This window comes from Corvus kubaryi, unplaced genomic scaffold, assembly GCF_017639235.1.
Source record: "Corvus kubaryi isolate FWS band 111438036 unplaced genomic scaffold, C.kubaryi_AGA036_p1.0 37387, whole genome shotgun sequence".
NCBI lineage: Eukaryota > Metazoa > Chordata > Aves > Passeriformes > Corvidae > Corvus > Corvus kubaryi.
The window spans coordinates 2881484-2905441 of record NW_024581129.1 but is presented as its reverse complement, the minus strand read 5'-3'; the positions used below and the strand labels follow the sequence as shown (position 1 = coordinate 2905441).

The 23958-nt window shown below is 42.6% G+C and overlaps 1 long non-coding RNA gene across 2 annotated transcripts in view; it reads right to left on the bottom strand.

Annotated features, from left to right (window-relative positions):
- Nucleotides 1-10644, bottom strand: part of LOC121668981 — a 38151-nt gene extending 27507 nt beyond the window's left edge. For both annotated transcript variants that reach the window (XR_006017585.1, XR_006017584.1), the window contains exons 1-2: nt 10540-10644; nt 2693-2807 (exon numbers count right to left, since the gene is read on the bottom strand). This is a non-coding gene — a long non-coding RNA (uncharacterized LOC121668981). The remainder of the gene's footprint in view (nt 1-2692; nt 2808-10539) is intronic.
- Nucleotides 10645-23958: the final 13314 nt, after the last annotated feature.

Genomic DNA, 23958 nt, shown 5'->3' with positions numbered 1-23958 from the left:
CGGGGTTTGTGTGCGCTCCTCCTGCCGATCCCATTTGTTGTTTCGCCACCTCACCGCCCCACGCAGCATCTCAGCACCAGCAGCTCGCTGCAGGGGTATCATCCTAATCAGAGTTATCAAGTCCATCTTGATTTGTACACGATGCTGCACACCCCTGTGCAGGCTGGGGACCATACATCATCCCCCCTGTGCCCCCCCAGACGTAGCTCAGCTACTACTGCTCAGCTCAGATCGAGTTGTGAAGGAAAACAGAAGGTCAGCAGTGGCTTACAGCAAATCTGCTGATTCTGTGCCAAAACATTACTGCTTCTCCCCAGCAGTCATCCAGCTCCCTGGTAGATTTACCAGCTTACACCTCTTTTCTTAAACTGGAGCTCAATAAAGTCATCACGGATCCACACTGTTTAGAAACTCAGGGCATTTGCTGTTGGACCAACTCTAAAAGTTTTGTCAGGAAGCAGTGAATGAGCCCAAAATTAAGCCATGAAATACACTGTATCCACACATTACAATACAGGAACTGACAGGTAACCATAAACACCTTCACAAGTGTTACACCAACAAGTACAGCCTAAAGGGGAGGAAAGATTTTTTGGTTTTTTCTTTTGTCTGGACTTCTGAGACATAGCCCTTCTTTGAAAATATTGATTTAGAATTCATTAAGAAACAAGAGCCAACAATATCAAACTTTCTCCTCTTTCTTCTTGAAAACCCAATCACAAGTACAGCATGATTTTAAGGCACGAGAGATTTTGATTTTTCCAGTAATTCTGCTATGTAGTTGTGCTGCTTTAATTAGCTATCAGCAGCACTTAATTTATTTCTAGGGTATTGTTGCCAGCTTTATACATATCTCTACCAACCAGTGAAAAAAAAAAAAATCACAAAAATAGACCTACAAAAATTAATCTTCCTGTTCCCTCTGCAGAGATATTAAAATGGTAATTGCATTCTTTATACCTCTAAAACCTGGTTCTACTTCGAGATACTTATCTGAAAGCCCAATGAAATTGTGTGATAGCAATTGTTGATGCTACTTACACATTACTGGGGGTTATTGAGATCTGATAGTAATCATGATATTGTAAAATCTTCACACAGTGATGCCATAGTTCATCAGTGCCTTTGATTTTTATACTGCTGGGTGATTGCCTGGACAAATAAACTCCACTTATTAATTCTTAGCATCATATTACCTTTATTTACTATAGCACGAGAAAAAAAATCTTGTCATTTCAAAGGTACTACACCCAGCTGGCAACACAGGAGTTTTTTAAAACCCCAGACCTCAAACACAGACTGCTTCCCCACGGGCACAGGTTGTGTGGTCAGATCCCACTTTACTCCTTACTGAAATTCACTTCCCACAGAAATCCCTTCTGCTCAGAAGCCCACGAACTGCCAGGACGTGGCTGCAGTTGGTTGCTCTCCCCTTGGAAAGATCAGACCCACTTTGATTTCAGCCTTATGGGGCTTCTCAGAGGAACTCTGTGATGTGGGGTCTGGCAAAACCAGCCTCCCCTCATCGCTGGGATGTGTCACCTTCACACACCAAACACTCCACAGACAGGAAGGGTGGTGGAGTTTTGCCCTTTGATATCAAGTTATCTGAAGATTTTTTCCACAGACCCATGCCTAGAAAAGCTAAGCAAGAATTATCAACAGCTTAGCTGGAGGCACCTTCCTTACTTGTGACCCAGAGAGGTTCTCCAGCAAATGGAGGTCTTGTGGAAATTCGGTATTTTTTATTCCAGAGAAAGCAGTATCAAAAAAAGAAAGAAATGAATAGGTTACACTCTTAAAAACTCCTCTAATATTTGGATTTATTTCAGTGTTGTTTGGCAACTTCTCACAATAAGCAGTTTCAAATGCCCTAAAGTAATTGCAAAAGAAACCCTATTAAGAGACCCTGATGAGGGAAAACTATTAAAATTGAATATACACTTTGCTCTGATGAATCTCCCCACTTCATTTTTGCAGCAAATAATATAGTTCCACCTTGTTTTTCCCTTTCACCAGAAGTGTGAATTATAGTCCTATAAATTCACCCTTACTGTCAATTAAAGTGAATAAACATTGTGTGAGCAAATTAGGAAGAGATACAACAATTCAATATCAGGGTTAGTTATGGAGAAGACTTTTTAATGAACATAAATTGATATAATTAAAATAAATTTGCTTGTATGTTCCTGAAGTAGATGCCTTGCAAAACAAACACTGGGCCAAAGCTATCTTTCCTCAGATTAAATGGGAGCTTCCTGCTCTCTGGGATTTCAGAGATTTCTAAGGCTGGAAGATGCAGCCTACTTTGTTAAAGGAATGCAACAGAAGAGATAAAAATTCAGCTTTTTGTTAAATTTCATTTTTCTCCCTAGCACCACCTTCTTTTTGCAGAAGGAAAGGAGTAAATAAAAAAGCCTTTCAGCATTATTTATCCTTTAGAGGCTGGCAGTCGATCGCTTCTCTGAATTCTCGTTCTTGCAAGTTGTGATGCTTGTATGTCAAGACCACATTTAAAATCAACATGCAAGGTGAGAAAAGCATCTTTTACTCTTACAAAATCTCCCTCCCCCTCTTTCTTTGTGTCCCTGGAATAATAGCAATAGGCTAACATCACTTTTGACTGTGTAAGGATGCAAACAATGAGCCATGTGAACTAATCTATCTGACAGTTCACCATGCTTTTCCTCACCTTCTCTCGGGCTTCTCTAGGTTCCCAAGCTGAAGCCCCACTGTCTTTGTCAGGCATATTCTCCAAATCAGCTTCCATTTCAGGAGTTCTCCTTCACACAGTAAAATTATTCTGGCTGGAAAATAGAGAAAGGATTTTTGTGTGTGCGCAACAGCATCATTGACAATTAGTGCCTTTGGCATCCCCTCTACAGTGAGAGGAATTTCACTCTGTGGATAAATAGAGAGCTTAGGTTTCCAGGGCTGTCAGCCCTTAACAAACAATAAATGCATGCACCAGTGTAGAAGGGAATATAAATCAGAACAGCAGCTTGAAGGTTCTTTCTTAATAACAAAATGTGTGTTTATCTCCAGGAAAAGAAGGCCCAGCAGCTAGCAAACACCACAAAATTCCCACACAAGGTGGCATTGTCTATGGCTCTTAGAAAGGTAAAACATGCTTGAATAGATGTCGGTGCTCTTAACACCAGAGACCCGCACGCTTAGAGAGAGGCAATCACAGCACACTATTTCTCCCGAGGCCCTACAAACTATTGTTCCTTATAACTGCAAGCATAAGATTCAAAAACCTTTTCACTGCCTTGATGAGTTGGTTTGCAAACTGGCAGCACACCAGCCACTGGCTTAGGCTGCGTGACACCATATGGACCGTCCTTAAATCCCAAAGCACACGTCTCTCCGCCCTTAGAGGATGATGCCTTTGATAAAGGCAGATAGCTGGGAAGCCTGATTCTGTGATTTACAGAATGCTTTTAGGGTGGGGCAGTTCTGCTCCTTTCACTGAATACCTTTTTCCTCCTCCCCTTCTCTCCTCTGATTTTTCAAGGTTATTATCTCAATGCTTTTTCCTTGGCACCAATTCCTCTGAACTTGAGTTCACAATGACTCACAGCAGGGAGGCACAGAGAGATCCACCACCAGAAGCTTTCTCCCTGGAGGAGCTTCACGATACTGCCTTTTATGTAGCAAGTTGAAATGCTGGCTTAATGGCACTCACCTCTTAAACATCCCTTTCTCTCATTTCTTCACCCCAGGGACCCTAGGCATGGAGATGGATCTCCACTCTCCCTATCCCACCCTGCCCACTGGAGAGGTGTGTGAAAGTCGGGGGGACTGTCAATCTCCAGGCTGCAGCCGTGACTCCCAGCACTGGTGTTTGGAGGGTTGAACTGGTGGGTTCTAAGCCTCAGGTCAGCCTTGTGTTCACCCACCAGGGAAAGCCCTTAGGAAAAAAACCAACCCATCTTAGCGAGGTGTTAAATTTGGGGACGTTTTCCTCGGTCATACTCATCCCACAACCCCCAAATTCAGAGGTGCAATGCAGCAGAGAAGACAGTACAGAGGCTTTGGCTGTGCTGCAGTGTGGGCTAAAAGCTTCTCTTCTGAAGTTTGGTAGAAGAACCCTCTCATAGAAACCAACCCTCCTTAGCAGAAGATCCCTCCTGTTGCAGCTCCAGATCGTCCGTCCCTCCTTGCACTCCCACATAGGAGAGCACAGATACTAAGGATAGACAGCCATAAAATATGGGAAGGAGATCGACTCCCCCAGTCTCGTTGTGGTGACAAGAGTACAGACCATCCTGCCTCCATGTAGGCTGGAGCCCAGAGCAGGCTGCCAACAAGATACGGGGCCATTACCTGTGACTGGAGAGTCCTCAAACTAACCCAGGAGTCATTTAAATCTATCTACTGCTCCTTCTAAATTTCTCTCTTCCAAAACCCACGGCAGGTGAAATCCAATACCATGCACTGACCCACGAATAGCTATTCATTTCAAGAAATCTTTCACCTGAATCGTTTGTTAGAAGCTTCTAAGGAAAACACTGAGTCATAGAAAGTGTAAGTGAAATGACAAGTTGGACTGATTGCACACAATAAATAAAGCACCTGGGGCTTCAGTGTGCCACAGCTTTGTTTGGGTGAACAGGATAATGATGTAAGCCTAGCAGTGGTCCAAGATTACAGGCTACCACTCAGTTCTTCTATTAAATTCACCATGTGATGCTGAGCCTTGACTCCCAGCTTCTTTTTCCCTTCATGCATTTGCTTCTGTGTTACTCATTTGCGAGAGAATGACCTCAGAAGAAGGTCTGTCTTCCTCCATAGATGCTCTATCTCTGTTCTGGCCCTAGCACCGCAATCCCTTGATGGCATATCTAGCAATTCTCTTAACATTTATACAGCTATTACTGATAGCAGTTATAAGAATAGAAATCATTTTGCATTTTACAATCTCGTGGCCCATATAACACTTTGGTGCAGTTCAGACATTAGTCACACTAAGTCCAACATCATAATGGTGACATTCAACCCCCATGATGAGTAGACACAGGGTGCTGGTTGTCTGCTTACAGCAAAAATTGTTGTTTACAAGGTACTGTAGAGATGGCAGCACTGCATTATTAAAAACATATTAAATTAATTAGATTCAAACAACCAGCCCCAAGAACAGAAAGGAGAACGGTGTGGAGCTGTCTTTACAGTTGGCATTTAAAGACGAATCCTCCTCATGAAGTGCAGCACACACGCACAGATGGGGCAGGTCCTTCTCTGGCTTTCTCTGTAACCTTTATGGGAGCAGACAAGTGGGAGTGTAGAAAAAGGGGACTTTTCCTCTTCTACCCTCACGCACTTTAGCAATCTAAGAATAGCACAGATTAGTTTCACCACTTTCCAGCCTGGATTGCTCCCCTCAGGGATGAATGCGTGCAGAATGTGTCAGCTGGAAACACATCCTTCCAGACTGACAGGGGAAAGGTGAGCTGCATCCATGAACACCAGGCATCTAGGGGCTCTGAGATGCGAGGGCTCGGGCATATGAATGAAACAGAGAGAGGGTGCAGCAATTTGGCAAAACTCTAAGTCAAAACACCATAATATTGAAAAACCTATGCAACCCCCCCCCCAACTTCCCGGTGGAGGAAATCAGGGCCTTATTGTGGAACTTTCTCCTTCATGCCACAGATGATCTTTTCCTTCAGTATGATGTGATCATGTGACAGTATGAAGTGAAGCTTTCTGCAAAACGACAGAAATTTCAAGCCTGGCTGCACAGCAGAGCAGAGGAACACGTGCCCTGGCACAGCACTACCAGCAGTCTATTGGCAACAGGCAGCTGGATTAGGTATAAACCAAATTAAAAGAGGGTGGAGAAAGAATATACTGCCTTCCCCCAGGGCACATCTCAAAGGCTTCAGAGCAAAAGGGGTGAGCACAGCCACCAGCTGCTAAACTGTGCCCTGTCCTGGGCCAGATGCAGAGATATCCCCCAGCCCCAGCCTTCAGATCTCTCAGGCACTGCTCCAGTATCCTGTCCTGCTGCTGTGCAGAAGGAGAAAGGCTCATTTGGAATTTCTGCCTTCCCTCTGTCAGACTCTTCTTGAAACTACTACAGCCCTGACACTGCTCACGTCTCTTCTGCTCAGCATAATCCCTGAGCTAATTGCTGTATGGGAGAGGCACCTCTTCCCAGGCATGAGGCCATGCTTGGAACATGAATATTTCATAAATGAATACAGACTTTTCAAAAATTATTAACAGATTTCTGCAATCCATATTCAAGGATTGCTGTAAAATAAGGCAGAGCTGTGCTTTCAGGGTCTCGCTTTCCACTCTCAGACTGATCCTGACATTATTTAAAACATGCAGCTACAGGCTTATTATGCAGTATTAATACAACAGATCTCAAGGATATTTATTGACTGCTGCTGCTAAGAAGCATTTTGAAATGCTTCCTTGACTCCCATTAGATCCTACACTAAGGTAACATTTCCCAGGAGTTTATTTGTATTTCAGAGAAGAACACACTGACCATGTTCACTCTTTCCAATATTTCTTTCAGACACAAGGGATTATTTACCCATGCTTGTATGCAAATATCTAATTCATTTTGTTCTTTTAAAATGCTGGTTAAATACAGCTTTTCAGGGACAGAGAGTCTGTTCCAATTTATCTTAGTTGAAACTAGGACTATAAATCTCTTCAGTTTCCTTTATTGATCTTAGACAAAATTACAAATATAAATTACAGCTGCTGCAAATTAAATGTTCTAATGACTGTGTTTGAAAGCAAATGCAATGGTGTCAATAACACATTAGATAAGAAACTGTGAGAATAGTATAAAGCCACCATTCCCCGCTGAAAGCAAAAGGATTTCTGTGGAAACTCACAGCCAGGAGCTCCCTTCTCCCACAGCCACATTCTCTTATCCCTGATTAACATATAAAATTAGCTACACCAGATCTACAGGACTTGCACATGGTTTGATGCAGCCATCAAGAAACCTCATCAATTGGTTTGATAGACACCATCACTTCAGAGCCAACAGCCTCGAAGAGAGCTGTTCCTGAAAGTCTTTCTTACAGAAAAATGGCAGGCTTTGGCTGAAATTGTATTGACACCCAGAAAGTTTCTACACTGGACCAAGACAAGAATCCAGAACTGGCATGTGAGGCTGAATCACTGCATTCAAAGAGGCAACACATTCCATACAGCCCATGCTGCAGGAGATAAATGTATCTCCAGCTCAGCTGTCCCACCAGCTCCCTTCACTCCTTATCTCACTGAGAGCACAGGGTCGTGCTTTACAAGGACAAATATCAAGTGATGCTGTTTCAGGTACGATACCTTTCCCATGAAGGAGCTCCTATTTCACAAAGCAGAATAATCGTCAGTTTTCTACACCGCTGACACTTAGACCCTTAAGCACAAAAGTACCTGTTTACCAGGTCATGAAATTGCAAGTATAATATCAGTGGCTGTGCTGCGCTTGATAGAGCTGTAAAACATTTCATTTTGCTGCCTAGTGAGCTCAAAACCCCCGACACTGGAGAGGAGACAACATCCTTGTTACCATCAAAGTATTTCAAAACACCTACTTTTCTGTCTGTGATCTGTGGACATGCATTTTTCCTTCACTCCAGCTCTGCCCCTCCTTTCTGATACAGACAGCACTGCAAATATCCAAGAAAACTGATTCCTTTTATGCTTTCTTAAGTTTTATGTGATCACAAAGCCTCTCTGAAGGAGTATAACTGTGTGTAGTCAAGGTATTAACATTCCTACAAATTTTGTGAAATAGGCACCTTGGTAAGTAGACAAATGAGCTCTCAATTTCCCCAGAGGTAGATGCAGGACACGGGCTGTGGAAATCCTGTTGTCTTTGCAGCTCACAGAACTAATTTCTTCTAAGCAGAATTCAGCTGCTTTGATAGACACCATTGATTCAGGGCCTCACTGCCATTAAAAGTGTTGCTACTGAAAGTCCTGCTTGTAAACAGACCATGAACAGCCAAGACTGCATTGACTGTGAAACCACAAAGACTTTGCACTCTGGACCAAGCAGCAATTCAATACTGGCATGAACTGCTGGTCAGAAGGGCAGGTCTGACAGACCCTCCCAGCCTCTGAGCTGTTCCACAGATGGAACTTCTCCTCTGTGCTTAAAACAGGCAATAGACCCTGATTTTTTGTTCCTTCATCATGTAACCTAACAGACAAAAACCAACCAGCTGCAGCACCAGTCTTTGTATACTGCTTGTTCTCTGGTGTCAGCCAAGCTGCTGCTGGACAGAAACCTCCACAGATACCTGGTATCACTGGCATCTCTGCATTTTTGGAGGAAGGAGTTGGATTTTATTTTTTTTTCTTAAAAGCATTCAGAGAAGATTTCCAAATTCTTGCAGTGATTCAGGTACCACCTTCTGCTTTAGTGGTGAAATTAGTGGGCATCCCCATCATGTTCTAAACTTCTTGTCTTGGCTGGTAGATCTGCATCTCCAAGAGGGAAGCAAAGGGGCTCCTGTGCAGGGCATGGATGGTCTCTGACCTAGGGAGAGCATTTATGGAAACTAGAACTAGACTCTGACATTACTTTTTGCCCTTTGCTGAATATCAGTTTGTGGAATTTCATTCATGATTTACTTTGACCTTTAGCTGTGCTTGATATTTTCTTATACCAAAACTGGACACTTCAAAAAGAAAAATTCAAGAAAACATCAGCCAGCAAGCTAAACATCCACAGGAAGGGCAGATCTCATAATGAACTGATAAAAACCATCCCTTCGCTGACAGCCTGGAAAGATCCTCCCTAATTCAACCTCAAGCTGCCCAAAGCAGGATCTTTTCCCTTAACACCACTGTTTGTGCTGATTCCCTCTCAAAACCCTCAGGTCTTTAGGGTAATAGTGCTGTACATACCTGCCTTTGGGGAGATTTTTCTCCTCTCCATTAATGTCAGTGAGCCCAAGCTACTCTGTGTGCATGCATTCATGCAAATTTCAGTGAGTATCTTCCACAGCAGTATTCTGCAAAAAATCATTTTCTGGATGCAAAAGTTCAGCTGAGAGAATTCTCAACATCCAGCAGTAAATGCCGTAATCTCAGTGTTAAATGGCAAGGAGGCAATTACAAAGATCAGGTTAAATACACCTTTCACAATCCCTACAAGCTATAAGGCTTAAAACGTTTGCCCTTTGAATTGTAACTTGGTAGCACAGGGTCTGGGTGATAGTGAACCAGATAGGAAAAAACCTGAGGTCCCTGGCCCCTCACCTCCTGATATTTGCAGAAGGTAAAAGCACACTCTTTTTGTTCAAAACTCTCATGGGGTTTTGCCCACAAAAGAAACATGAACATGTCTTTGATTATATTTAAATATTTCAGAGAGGTGACCAGACTTTGGAAGTTTAATTACCTTAAGCCATGAGAGGGCAGAGAATTGAGGGCAGTGACAAAGAGAATGAAAAGGAGAAAAATGAACTTTTTTCCAGGACAGTGGAATGTTACTATTTATGAACCTGCAAGAGAATTAGAGCTGAAATAATTAGACAGAAAAAGAGATTTTAATTAATGATGGTAATTCTTACAAAAGGAACCAGATTGCCAGCCCTGGAAACTGCCAGTTCATTTTATCCACGATGTCAATACAATCTCAGTGAGACTATTTCAAAGATCCCCAGCACAGGACATTATCCTGAGCTGAGAAGTTCAGTGTCTGATTGCTCATGCACCTCGTCTTTTGCTGCAGCTGAACATTGCAGCATGAATAGTTGTTCACTAAATCAATCCCGTGGTACAAGCAGATCCTTTGACATGGGCCAATTGATCTCTAACAGCTTGAATCAGATTACAACAGTGACCAAGAATCACAAAACCTACTGAAATAAATGTAAAGTCACTTAGGTTCAAATGACTGCTGCATCAGGGTCTCAGCCTGAGGAATTCACAGCAGATTGATCACCAGCTTCCACCAACACCTAAGTAACCCTTAAAAAAAAAACAAACCACAGCAACAATGACAAAAGGGGTAAAAAAGGAGCCTTTCATTCAGATGATTCTGTTTAGAGACATGAGTCCCTTCATCCCAGCCCTTATGAGTGTCACAGCTGTGAGAGACAGGAGACATCACATTTTACAAAGAGCAGCAACTGCAGAATTTGTTTCCAAACTGGAAGGTGAGGAGGAAGTTGAGGTTTTTTTAGTAGTTGATAATAAAGTCCTGGAGTAATGAAACACTAGCAGCAGCATTTCACCATCTACCTTTGCATCCTGTTCTCCATGCTTTTGCAGCTGGGTGGAAAATTCCACCTCCCAGAAGTGCTGAGCAGACTAACAAATTTGGAGTACTAGTTCCCTGGTAGAAGAAGGACAACTAGCCTGGCTTGTCCCTGAAATTTGATTTCTAGTCCCCACTGGCTTAGCAACACAGCTGCCTTAAGCTAAACACCTCGCTGTGGTTCTCGTAACATCCTGTGGCAAAGAAAGCAATGATTTTCACTACTTGAGCCTAATATGAAATAGATTAAGTCACATGTATCAAATTCACTTTAACATGAGTATTTCTATTACCTGGGTCAGAGAGTCTGTGCAGTCACTCTTCAAAACCCACTGTTATTAATTCAGCAATTACAGCTTTATGGTAGCAGGAAATCCTCGGTGTTTGAGCTGGGACTGGAAAGCTGTAATTCCGAATGGGACATGACATGAATTACCAGATTGCTGTAATTTTTCAGCTTTTCATGCATTTTCACTGCATTTATTAAAAATACAGCAAGTAATTCACTTTTAATTATGCAAATTCAAAGACAGTAAGACAAGAGATGGATGAGGTTTTAAATGCCTGCTCTGCCTGGCCACCTGGGGTTAGCCCAGAAAATCCACCAGCTAATCAGGTAACCTGGCCCACCACACTGCTGCTTGCCTGGGCATACAAAAATTACCTCTTTTTAGAATTCTGCACCACCACAAGAGCACGGAGCATAGGAAAGAAATGCCAAACAGAGGGAAAGCTGGGTAAAGGCAAACCTTCTCAACCTGCCTTCCCCTGTTCCTTAGGTGTTTAAGGTCAGCTGATATACAGCTGCCCTCACATCTGACATCCCATAAAACCTCAGAGGCTTTCAGGCTTTCCTCATGCTTTCTAATTTGGCCATTCTTATCCTCAGCCACCATTTTACAATGAAACGAAAAATTAGCCCAATGCAGATACTAAAAATAACTTTTAACTAAAATATTCAAACCAGGGCCGTAGCGTGCATCAGCTTCCACGTCCTGCTGCCCTACCCTTGGCTTCTTTTCTGTTTCTTAGCAAAATCTAAGCCTGCAACCAGCTTTTATATGCATGAGTCCATACACAGGTCTGTGAGTCTGTTACACTGGTCTCTTGATAAATTGTAAGATGGAAAGTGCAAGTAATGACGGCTTGTTAAAAGTCTAGTAGCTGTATCTAATAGCTAAAGTGTTCAGTGTGGTAATTACAGAGGCGAGAGACTGCTGAACACGTGTGAAAAGGGAAATAATTGGAGTAGCAGTAATGCAAAAGCTTCTCCAAGCCTAGAGCAATTGTTATTTTGCCCTCCTACTGATGTGCTACTTATCGAGGACACAGTGGTTAGAAACCAGCTCTCTTTAATGAATCCTAAATTCAGGTGTTTTCCATCCAGAAACCCCAAGGCTTCACATCCAGTACATCCACAGTTTAGGATGCAGAGGTAAAATTACTCAAGCACCTTATTGCCTTGCCCTGAAAGATTACATCTGCCTCTTTTCCCTGGAAGCCCGGGAGAACTTTCATGCAAGCACATTAGCAATGCAAATCTCCAGCAACCTACTGAAAAGAGGGTGCTAAAGACGGCGCTCACAAGACACTGCTGTGCTGGGTTCTTCACATCGATATTTACAAACCGGGTGGAAACTTTTCATTTTCCTCTAATCTCTTCATCCTGCCATCCCCACACAGAGATTTCACTGCTTTTAGTCTTGCTTCTTTAAAGGTGCTTTCTTGCAGCTTCCTCAGCAGCCATTCCATGTGCTGAATTCTTTCAGACCTTGGGTGCCTTTTAGATAGAGTTTCAAAAGCAGGAATCTTCCTGAAGGGGAGTGGGTGGTTCAAGTGGGTTTTTTTTCTGTCACGTCCTTGGCATTGCTGTTACAAATCTCACTCAGATATGGTATCTGCCCTGCAGCCCTGGAATTCAGTCTTATTCTCAAGCTTTTTGAAGCTCATTGCTCCATTTTGGCATACCTGCTGATCACAGCCTTCATAAATCTGAGCAGAACTGAGCATTACCTTCACCTTACAGCTTCTGTAGAAACCTTAGTCATGCATTAGTCACTTGCGGTCTCAGCCACCGCTACTACTTTTAAAATCGTATTAAACTCCTGCTCTTCACAGAGTGAAGCACAGGATTAGCTCACTTACCTGTTTATCTGCTCCGCTTTGACAAAGATGGGTTTTGTTGGGCGGGGGAAAGTCACCATTTCAGTCACTCACCAGCACGTATCCCCAGCCTGTTCCCTGATTGCAAAGCCGTGGGAGGACTTCTCCCTCGGCCTCATCAAGGAACACTTCTGCCTAATGTGACACAACCTCTGAACAGTCAGTGTCTTTATGAACTCACCATCAAAGCAGTTTCAGTCCAGGGAGCTAAAGATCTGAAACTCTGCAGTGGGAAAAGCAGCTCTTGCTCACTGTGAAGAGAAGAGCTTGAACTCCCCTGCTTCCCAGTCCTGCTAAAGGGAAACCTGATCCTTATTTATAATCAGGGGGAAATGAAGACCACAAAATGAGATGATGACACTGTCATTAAGGATTCATTTTAAACTGCAGAACAAAGCACAAACAATATCTTGGCTTGATGGAGATTAAAGACTTGTGTGGATTCTCCCATTCTCATCTGATCTCACCGTTATGTAGTGATGGTTCTCATAACTCTTAATTTTAATTCTGCAATACATGTCTGCTGCCAGTTCTACCAACCAAAGACTGCACAAAGATCAGCTTGTAATGAGAGTCAGTTCAACCCCACTTACTTTCCTCGTGTCAGTGGTATCATGGAGATCACTTATAAACTTGCATGTTAAGTAAAGCAGTTAATTATGCTGCTGTACCGGGTTCAGACATAAAAGGCAGAATTAATAACAGGGTTAAAGAAAAGGCTTAGAATAGGAGCTCTGTATGCAGAAAAGGGGTTAGCGTGACTTAATGTCAGCTTGTAAATAGAAAGCATGGCTAATATTTGGTTAAAAGATAAGATTAGGAGTGTTTGCTATTGATCTGAATGGCTTATACCTCTGATAAATAGAAAATAAACATTTTGATGAAAAGGAGCAACAGAAACACCAAGGCTGACCCTTTGTGTAAAGTACGGTTCTCCTGAGCAAATATGGCTATCAGACTGAAAATATCCATTTCTGTGCTTGTCCCAAATGAATTCTCCTACAGTTAGAGACCAAACAGACCCCTCAGGATGCATCTCACCTCCTACAGAGCAGAGCTGGGGGCCTGGCTCCAGTGTGGGTATCTACAGCCAAACACTCATCTGGGTGATATGGGATGGCCTCACATGCCTGGGCACTGCCTGGGTATGGAGCCAGGGTTTGAGTGAGACAGTAGCATCCAGGTCTGTAGAAGTACTGGAGGAATTTGTGGGTACAATAGGGCAAATAGCAGTTTTGCAGAGGGCTGGAGGGATCTAGTGTTCATTTCTGGGGAGAAAACAACAACAAAGCACACCAAAAAACCACCCAAACAAGCAACAAAAGCAAAGCAAAAAACTTTGCGAACCTATTTTCATCTTTAGGCACCTGAACACCTTTCCTCAATACCCACTTAGAGCAAGCAGGAGTGCAGGTTGGCAGGCAAAGATTAGACACTTTCAACTCACAATTCATTTCTCAGCAATTATGCTCTTTCCCTAACCCAGGACAGACTGTAAAATGACTGTATTGTCCTGAAAGACTAAATCAAGTAAGCAAAAAGGTAAGTAAATGTTTTCTACATGACTGCTGCTATTTCATTAAAAACCCTATTGAAGAAAAATGAAAGGTATCCATAGGTACAAAACCAATTTTTAAAATTCTTTTTTGTTTGTTTTCGTTTTAATGATCCAAGGCATTGTTTAAACAGCAAAGCTATGATAGACTTACTTAGCTGATTTCTTTCTGAGTGCACCAGGACCCTGATCTTTCTGACAATGAGCGCTACAGAAATCAGCATTAGAGAAGCTGCTGTGAAACCAAAGTGTATTTGTGCAGCAATAAAAAAGAAAGAAGTGGGACAATAATGAGCAACCAAATAGTAACACAGTTAAGGGTGCTGCTTTGCATGAGACAAGTGACTATTCTGAACTCTGAAGTGCCAATATAATGAATCACAAGAGCCCACTGAAATGAGAGCAAACATATAAATTCTTCTTATTTCAATATGTACAAATAGCAAAGCAATTTGGGGCTGTTAACCTCCACAGCTTGAGGACAATATGTTCATCATTATTGTATAGCAGTTCCCTCTTCAGAAATTCTCTGTTGATTGGTTTCGGTGTTGCACTGAACATAATGTATACCTGAGAGGATGCTCAGTATCAGACAATGCTAAGTAGCTCACAAAAAAGTGGACAATTTTTTAAAAAATAACTAGGAAAGGAAGCAAATTGTTACATTATTGCTGACAATGCAGATTATAAAAGCACATTAAAAATATTTTGATTTTTGCTTTTGCGTGGATTTCATTGCTCCTCCTTTTCTAAAGAGCTTAACATTTTTGGGTTTTTCTCCTTCATCTGCACTCCATTTTCATCTCTACATCCCCTACCTCCACAGCTCCACCTGAAGTGCACCTATTCCCAGCTTCTCTGCTCTGTTCTGAGACATAACCAAGTCTTCTGTCAAAGACACCCAACTGCCAGCAACTCAATTTGACTAGAAACTCATTTGAAGAGCAGGTGCTGATGGCCAGTGTGAGTTTGGTGAGGTTGGCTGGGCACACGCCGCTCCAGGTGACCACAGTGACCACTGCTCTGTCCTCTCTCCTGGGCAAGCCAAGTCATCTTTACTCAGGCCTGGAAAAATACCTTGGCCAGTGCAAATTTTTCCTAGACATCCCTGAGGGATGACAGGCTGCAGTGTCCTCCTGCTGCCACCCCTGTGGAGAAGGTCAGCCATCAAGGGAGGCAAAGCAAGGTACTGCAGTGCTGTCCTTGCAGAAGGTGTGCACCATAAATAACTCATGCATTAGAAAATCTGCTTCTCACCTCTGAGTGCACAGGAATTGCAGCCACACTTTCTCCCTCAGGGCTGTGATTCTGGGCCTGGCTTGTGCAGAACTCACCCCTCAGCATTCCCCACAAGGGGCACGCTCCACGAGCCAAGGGGAAAGCTCAGGCCCTGGACAGAGCTATACAAATGGCAAGAACATTCCTCCTAGAAAGGGCTTTCTCAGTTTACTGAAACTTTGGGGGAACAAATATATTGTAATCTGGGTATGGAAGTGTAAACTGTAAAAAATACCTTTCTTTTTAGACCTGTTAATAGTCAATGGAGAGGCAGGAAACATGGAAAATGTCCAGAATTCTTCAACAGGCAACTGAGTCTTTTAAGAGATACCCCAACACACAAACAGCCACTTGCTCAGTTAGAGGAGGAGAAAATACCATAAAGCTTAAGAAGCATTTTGCTCAGGAAATCACATCTTTCCCCATTTTCCAGCTGACACATTGCATTGCAAGTCTGTCACAGCACATTACCTTGGTGATGTGATGTAATGCAACATTGCTGATGCAACCCAATCTGATGTGTCTAATGTGATACATCAGGTACAATATTTGGGAAGATTCTTCTGAAAACAGCATCCACAGAAGAGCATTTTTCCCCATCTTTGCCAATTAAAAGAGCCTTTTCAAAGAGTTGTATCACTTGCAGATAATTGCTTTTTCACAGGTAATTAGCAAATACAATTAGTTGTGGGAAAGATTTGCTTTTCAGCAACTCACACACACAAAAAAATGAGAAAACAGATGATCATAGCTGACATATAACTGTGTTCCAGAGGAGCAGGACCTGAGTAGGTGTTACTTACAGGGCTAGATTGTGCCACCATTAGGCTGATATTTTTTCTCCCCCATTGACAAGTGAGAATTGAGGTTTTGGAGTTCTGTGTTTATAAATTTTCATCTGGGGTCCCTAACTGGTGTTGTGCTCCCAGGGAAAATAACAGTAAAGTCATCCATTTGTCCAGAGATGCATCAAAATTCACAAAAAATTAGGAAATACCTATCAACCTTAGGAACGTTTATAAACAGACTGGGAGATAAGTTTGCTAATGTCTGCAGTAGATAAAAACCACCAAAAGTGAAATCAAACAAAGATAAATCTCTCAGCAGACACAGGGGGACACCATAATGAATCCAGAGTGATTTATTCCAACATAAGCACTGGGCACTGCAGGCTAATTCAGGACCACCTGAAATCCCCTCCACTTGTTTCCATGGAAAGCTGCTGGATGTTCACATACAGAAGGGACACAGCCCATGACCCAAACTTCAAACAGTCCCCCAGAGTGAGGATGTTTGTGAGCAGAGGAGGCAGCAGCTGCAGGGAAAGGTGCTGGGTGATGCCACACTGAGAACCTGGCAGCAGAAGAAACCTGTGAGCAAGCCCACATCTCTGCTGGGTCACTTGACCAAGACAGGGCAAAAGAGAGCTGAAGCTCCCACAAGCTTTTAAAACTGATTTAAAGGAGGCCTTCAAAGGAGGAGTCAGCACCAGCTCTAAATGCTTTCTTTCCATTTAGCACCTTAGCCTGCCCTGCCACAGCCACACAGCTCTCCAGCTGCCTCGGGAGTGTGACCTGCAGGGAGAGAGCAGCAGGGGACTGGCACAGAGACACAACACCAGGCCATTTCGCTCTCTGCTTGGGCTGATTTTTCAAGTGTAAAATGTAATTCAGATCTCCATAAAAAGCTATTTGCTCTCTAGTCTCAGGGTTCTTACACCCAGTTTCAACCATGAAATCCAATTGGGGGGGAAAAAAAAAGAAAAAAAAGCAGCCTTATGCTCAAAGTCTGAAAATCCTGCAAGGGCCTTCCAGTGTCAGGCTCAGCTGTATCTTAAGTGGCATCTGAGCAGTCGTGTTTCTCTTCTCTGAAGGTGTGGCAGAGTGCCTTGGCTCCAAAGAGCCACACTTTGAAAGCCCAGCACACACACCCTGAAATTCCAGGTATTTATTGGATATTTCTACATCCATGGAGCTCTTCTAACAGAGGGATCAAAGACAAGCTTTGGGGATTTTGAAAATATGACCCAAAATGCACATGGCAAGTGTACAAATTCATCTCTGAAATGTTGAGTCCATGCAGCCCCTCAGGGCTTCTCAGCTCTGGCCACTGACGGCATCACAAGCCCCTGTCTACAGCTGCCAGACCAAAAGGGGCTTTATTCCATAGGAGAAAAAATATTTCTCACCCTTCCTAATCCACCCGTGCTTTCCTTGTTGATTCAGATTAGCTGACAGCATGAGTTCTGAAAGATTTATTGCATGATTTGGACTTTCTTTTTCACTGTTCAATTTTCTTCCCTAGCACATGTGCAGGTTTTTTTCTCTTTTATGGAGGCTTGTATTTAAAATTATCTTAGATCACTGAAGGATTAGCAAAGAGATTTTTGAAGGTTTGAAATTTGGTCTTCCTTCAGGAGAAAAAGTTGGGTCCATATCTAAATTCTCCAAATTGCTTGAATGTGAAAATTTATCAAAATAATTTAGAACACAGATTGCAATTTCTGCCAGTGTTTCCAGTGAGCTATTTCAGGAACAGCCTTTCTCATGTCCTAATATTTTCTAAATTAGGAACCATACGTGGAGTAAAGATACAATAATTTCTCACTATTCTAATCCAGAAGTAGGTAAAACATTCAATTTTCACAGGTTTTAGCCCCTTAACTAATATCTTTTATGAGAAAACATGCAATAAAAATTTGTATTTCCTCCTCTGTCTTGCTCCATTGCCATAAGTCCCACAGGCATAGGGTTAGGTAAAAAAAAAAAAAAATCCTTTTTTTAAACATAAAAGAAGTTTCAAACTCTTCTAATTATGATGTAAAGCTTGAAAACATGATCTCTATATATTCTGAAGCTTCTGAAATGAGAATTGTTATCTATTATATAATTTCCTACGTTTCATCCTTTTTTTTTCCTGCAAGATGTTAGATATTTTTGGAGGCTTGAAATCATTCTGAAGAGCCAGGAGTGATTTATGTGTTGCACCTGTGCATTGCTCCATGCACCCAGCACGCTGCAATGCATCACCTGTCAGCTCATGTACCAACCATTTTATCAACACACGAGGCAGGACTTAAAAGAGCTTTTCCCAACCAAATCCTCCCTTTGGATTTTCAGATTTTTCTCTCCTGGCATCTGATATTATCAAGCGTGACAGCATGCTGCTCATGAAGAAGAAACCACCCCACTTTAAAATCTTTCAGCTGTCCCTTACATTAATCACTTTTTGCTTTTGTTAAGTTCAGGCCACATGTCTGTGTCAGTGAAATCAGCCTCTCCATGTGAAGAGCACAGTGTGGCTGCATTTATTTCTCTAGAGAGCCAAGTTCACCTGATATTCTACTTAATGTTGGGAGAAACGATGGCATGGCCATCTGCCTTCTAATTAAGAAGATTATTGTAGCTCAGAGACCAGGAAACCTCATCTGTATCTCCTCACTGTCACATCTGTGGCTGGGGAAGGGGGAGAGAAAATCTCTTTGCTACTCAGGGACTTGGTTTAGCAGAAGTTCACTGACATGGGAGTCAGTTATCTGCTCCGATATCAGGTAACAGCACCACCTTCTGCCAACAAGTTACCATCTCTTTAGCAAATTATTAGGTCCATTTTCTCTCTACGATTTCAGTAGCTTTCTCAAACGTTTCTGATAGCAAATTTTAAACCAAAATCCTTCCAGCTATTTTAAAACACCTCAAGCTGTCCAGAAGAGACATAGATGAAATTATTGAAATTTACTTTAAAAAATACAATAAAACTAAATGTTCTAAAGCTAAAAATGATCTGGTTCAGCAAAACACTTAAATACACGCTTAACTGCACAACACCTAAATAAATCCTCAAATGTTTTTTTGCTGAAGCAGGGCTTGAAGTACCATTGCAAGATTACCAGTCCTGCTCCTGAACTTTTCCATGGCATTTTCAACAAGATTTAGGAAGCCAGGCAGGACCACAGCACCTGGCTTAGCCTAAAAATAACATTTGGTTCCTATTTTAGCTTTCATCCTGTGTCAAAGGAGAAATGACAGAGGCAACAGGAGAGAAAAACGGAGCTCCCAATAAGAGAGGCATGAAAGGGATAGGTCTCTCCTGCCCAGGTGGGAGTTCAGCTTTCCCCCCTGGAGTCCTGGAGGGGCAGGGGAGAAGGTCCCAGGCTGCAGGTGAGACCCTGTGTGCCCAGACCTGTCTTCCTGTGGCACACACCAGGTGCATTTGCAAAGAGCTGCTGCCAGCAGCCCACAGGTCCGCACAAACCAAGAGGGAGCTGCTGGCAAGGGGTGGGGTGACAGGACAAGAAAGAATGGCTTTAAGCTGAAGGACAGAAGATTTAGATTAGGTATTAGAAGGAAATTCCTTCTGGGAGGGTGATAGGGCCCTGGCTGAGGGAAAGAAAGGCTGGATGGGCACTGGGTAATGCTGAAGAAAGACTGCAGGGTGCCTTGTCTCAAACCCAGCAGTTTCCTCAAGCCCTCCTGTCCAAGAGCAAAACCAGTGGCAATACATCTCCCTGTCTCTTCATTTTTCTCTGATTTCACTTTCCATGACAGGCAGGGCAAGCACACCTGACCACGCTGGTGATGGAGAATTCAACTCTGGGTAACGAGCAGTGCTGCTGGGAAGCCTTGGACAAACTCTGCTTTCTGCCAGCACAGCAGTACATAATGCCACAGCCACCCACTGTAGAACGTCTTCTCAACCACTTTCTCTGAAATAATCAGCTCTTTCCAGTGCTATCAGTGGAAACACAGGAAAGAATTAGCAGCAGGCAGACTCCTGCACCAGCCAGCCATGCACATGAGTGTACCGAGGCATGGCAAGCACTGCACTAAGCAAAGCAACATCTGCCGTGTGCTGCTCTCATAGCCACTCTCCCAAGGGAAAAGTGAGAGTAGAGAGGGTTTGGTTATGGATTTTGATCATCTGGGGTTGTTTATCACATGAGCTGGAAAGTTTTTTTCCATGAATTCTTGCATCATATTTGCAACTGCAGCAGATATCGTTTGGAAACGCAAACAGGGCCTGTCAGCAGGGAGAAGGCTGGCAGTGGGAAATACAGCACATTTCCAGGCAAACTGCTGTAACTACTCCTTAAAGCCAATCCTTGGTTTCTAATAATGCTGAGGGGATTTTTAATTGGATTCTGGTGTTTTCCCTAGCATTCAGCAGCAGCAGTGCCTGAACACTTTGCAGCACTGAGCTGGGTGACAGCACTGGGTAATGAGAATTACAATGCAAAATGGGGGCATTAGATCCTGGGAAGGGAATTGAACAGCCTCTGACTGAGCCTTCAGAGAAAACTCACTTCCCTTTTGCTCCATGGCAAATGGAGTGTTTTCCATCTTTCCTCCTGAGCCCCAAGCCTCTATGAGCTATGATCCACGATGCTGACGGGGTTCCACATCTGGTGTAAAACTCTTGGCACTTCCATGCAGCGAGGACGTGTGGAGTTGATGTACACCAGTGCCCAGAGGAGGTGCTCCTACATCTCCTGCAATATATTCCCATCTACTGTTCAGGGGAAATACTCCAAACCATGTGCAGAAAGTCAGAGTGGGGTCTTTTAACAGCAGAAAAGCTGCCAGGGAGGCAGCAACCTCCTTAACCATAACTTTAGATGCATAAAAACTGTTTAATGTGTCTTAAGGCCTCCATCTATGCTCTCTTTGTACTTTACAGTTAGTGACTGCCCTGCCTTCAGCTTAAGTTAAATGTTTAATTTTTAGACTGCTAAGTTTCAGAGGGGTGAATCTCACACAATGCATAATATAGTTACTTTGAAGAGTGGTACTGCGCTTTAACCACAGGAAACACCCTAATTCCTGGCAAGATGGTCCCTCAGTGTGGGAAGCACACCTAGCTGCCACTGGAGCCAAGGGATCTGGGAGAGATTGTGTCAGCAGACACAGAGATAAAGAATAAAGCACTGATGAGCCAATCAATAAACCAGTGATTAGGGTTGTTTGGCAGGTTGGGGGTGTTTTGGTACTTTACTTGTGGGGCTTTTTTTCCTAGGGATTTGAAAGAAGTTTGCTTATCTAAGTTTTAGAACCATTTAAATGAATCCCATTCTGTTCAAATCAATGAAAGTCTTGGTGAGACAGCTGTAATTTTATGTGCATGTGTTTTAGTAAATTAGAGGGTTTAGCCTTAAGGATTCACTTTAGTGTAATCTACTAAAAAGATAAGTAGAGCCAGATGTAGTGTCTAATAAACTGCTGGACAGTTGCAACTGGAATGACAGCCTTGAAAGCAACTTTATAGCATAGGCAGCAGATTTTCTGACTCAAAGAAAGTAGTATTTTACATAAATCGTTGTAAATATTTTATATTTACAATTCAAGAAGGAAGGGCACAAGAAGGTTAAAAAAAAAAAAGGCTGAGTAATTGGTAACGGTTTTATCTTGTTCTGTTGGTGTGTATCCATGGAGAAATACAAACTGTATTACAAACCATTTAACTAAATTAAATTCTAGTTAGCATCTGGGATCCCATCAATAAGTCTATATTTCTGAGGAGCCACAGACTGGTGGCAGTAACAGACACATAAAGATTTTAATAGGTAAGTAAATTTGTTTTGCATTTCTCCTGCTACCAGAACACACTTTAACAGAGTAATTAGTGGTTAGATATCTGACTATAATTAAGAAAATTCTCTAATCATTAAAAATTCTCAAGAAAGATCCCATCAGTAATGTCTGCATATTCTGAAGCACATTTACTCAGCACCAGAAACAGTTGTCACCTGGTTCCTTGCTCCACATAAATCTTTAATAAGATATTTTCATCACAATCAGAAAGTGATTTTCAGGGTCACCATCAACTTGTGATCATTTCTTATGTCCTTAGACACTCAAATTGAAAAGAATAAAAGGACTAAAAATCAATGCAGTTTAGCTATAAATCCCCAAGAGCTGGGTTGTGTCATAGTGGCTTTATCTGCTAGTCCCAACTCCTTATTTATAAACCTCCTGGGTCCTCATGAGGGCTGTGCATGGAGTAAGTGACTACAATAAATCCTGAGAGAGAAGCACTTACCCAGCCTAACCAGGCTTTTTATGTCCCCTTTTTTTGTGTTGGGATAACTCCAAGTGTGACTATCTTGTTCCTAGCACCGTTCCACAGGTGCACACGCCCTCCCAGGGCTGAGCTCAGCAAGGTGGACCTAAGGCTTGGATGTGTCTGCTCATCCTTCCTGGCTGAGGTGCAGCTGGATCCGAAGCTGGAGCTTGTCAGCACGCCCAAAACTGAACCCAGCTCTTCCAAAATCAAACCTACTGCCTTTTTTGTGCAAACCCATTCACTTCTGGCCCACAGCTTGCCACTTCTGAATGGTTTGGGGACCAAATTCTCATTGAAGTCAGTGGAAGTTGAGCGTGAACATGGACTGATGACATTGCAATTGGATTTTGGAAACTACCAAGCAAAATAAATCTGGTAGTGTGTGACATTTCAATTCCAATGGCTGTGCCTCCAGCTTTCTCACTGCTAGTAGGTCTGAATCTTCCCAAATGCTAACTTGCCAAGTTCAACAAGAAATCTGTAAAAATATTAGGCCCATTTCTTTCTGATTATAAATAATCACCAGCAATAAACATTTTTCAGGGTGGAAGAAAGGATTGCAAAGTCACTGCAAAGATACAGAGCAAAGCTGATTCCTCCCCCTCAGAGCATCCAGCACCAGAGAGCAGGTGATGGGGATGGACTGGAGAGAAGAGGGGAAATAAAAAACCAGATTACAGCACTGAATCCAGGGGATGTGCGGGCTACAAGAGATTAATTTTGTCAATAAGGCATGGAGCTGTAATTTGGAACACCCTGGAAAGAAGAGATTTCAGTTGGAAAAAACCACACCTTTCCAGCTCACAGCCAGATGGTGAGAGCTACAGGATTTCACATTTTTGGCTGTCAGAAAACAGAGCTAATGGTAAGGGATTTGTTTCATACCACCAGTGAAGAACTCAAAGGCTAACTCAAACAGCAGAGACTAAACACAGAGCCTGGGCACAACAGCAGCTCTGGACCTAGAGCAACGTGCCTTCTTCCCACACAGACTGACATCTGGCAAACAGCTGAATGGAAAAACTACCAGCAGCTCTACATTTGCTGAAATACTTCTCTTGTCCTCTTTTTTATTTCTGTATTTTTATTTTTTTCCTGAATCAGCAATAAGATTTCATCCTTATTGTCCTCTCATTGATTTCTTCCTCAGAGGCAAATGACTGAATTTCTGGGAAATAAATAAATAACCAAATAAAATAAACCTGAGAGGCAATCTGCATGTAAATCAGCACTAGTCATTGGCATTTGAGACTTGAAAATGAGCCATCCCAGTCCCAGCTGTCCCCACAAAAGCTGATCTCCTTTGTAAGACAGAGAACACTGCAAACGAACAGAACCAAGGATGAATATAGATAAGATGTAAACTCTCTTTGCTTGAAGCTTTCCCTAGAAACTCCTTTGTTCCCAAGCACTTAGGAATACTTTTACCTACTTTTGCTGTTGATGGAAGTTTTGTCTTTGGTACTTTCCTTCCAAGGATGCAGCTCCCTACAATTCTTCCTGAGTTGTTTGCTCACACTGGCAGCACAGAAGGCGGCTGCTTAAACTGGGGAATATGTTCATCATTCCATTCTCTGCACTATGCACACCTGTAGTAAAAGCTGTTAAGTTACACCAGGTTTTCTTACTGTTTTTCCAAATAACTTTTTCACTGTCA